This window comes from Otolemur garnettii, unplaced genomic scaffold (genome assembly GCF_000181295.1).
Source record: "Otolemur garnettii isolate 467f Iridium unplaced genomic scaffold, OtoGar3 scaffold00184, whole genome shotgun sequence".
NCBI classification, from domain to species: Eukaryota; Metazoa; Chordata; class Mammalia; order Primates; family Galagidae; genus Otolemur; species Otolemur garnettii.
Window position 1 is genome coordinate 2,934,452 of NW_003852579.1, and position 930 is coordinate 2,935,381.

General features: G+C 37.3%; 1 protein-coding gene across 1 annotated transcript in view; it reads right to left on the reverse strand.

The window, feature by feature from the left end:
- The window catches only part of GMEB1 (glucocorticoid modulatory element binding protein 1), a 46,774-nt gene that overhangs the window by 30,761 nt on the left and 15,083 nt on the right, over positions 1-930 (reverse strand). The window lies entirely within an intron of this gene.

Here is a 930-nt window from a genome sequence, read left to right on the forward strand (position 1 = left end):
AAAAAAAAAAACAAAAAAAAAAACAAAGTGATCAACATATGGTGGTCAATGTAAGGAATTAGGCCTACTGTACTGGTATGTTCATGTGGTGCATGTCCAGTCTATGAAAATTAGGTCAACTTAAGAAGGCAGTCAATGTAGAGAGAGTCAACTATGGAGGTTCTACTGTATTTTCACATTATGCTTGCAGGAAGTTTATTTATTTTTACCAATTAATAATTTTTTTTTTTTTTGAGATAGTCTTACTTTGTTGTCCTCAGTATCATAGTTCACAGCAACCTCAACTCTTGGGCTCAAAGCAATTCTCTTGCCTCAGCCTTCCTCCCTAGTAGCTGGGACTACAGGCACCCAGCACAATACCCCAGCTATTTTTTAGAGATGGTGTCCCACTCTTGCTCAGGCTGGTCTCAAACTCCTGAGCTCAGGCAATCCACCTGCCTTGTCCTCCCAGAGTGCTAGGATTACAGATGTGAGCCACCACACCTGGCTCCAATAATAATTTTTAATAAATTCTACCACAATAGACGCCAGTGAAAGGCATTATATATATATATATATATATTGCCTCATTTAATCTAGAAGACTTACAGTGTATGTATATGATTATTCCTATTTTAATATATAATCCTCTGAAATATTAAAATAATTTGCTCAAGGTCACCCAGCCAGTCAGTGATAGAGACAGGGCTCCATGCATCCATTCATTCATTGAAAAAATGTTTCTTGATCACCTACTACGTGCCAAGGACCATTCTGTGAACTAGGGAGAGATACACTGGTGAACAAAACAGACAAGTTGCCTACTTCTGTATTGTCTATATTCTAGTGAGACTAGATAAATTTTATTCTAAAGTCCTTTTTCTACTGTGACACTATAGAACAGCTGTAAAAATCAAAAATATTGATGTGGTGGGAGAGAAAAAGGAGGCA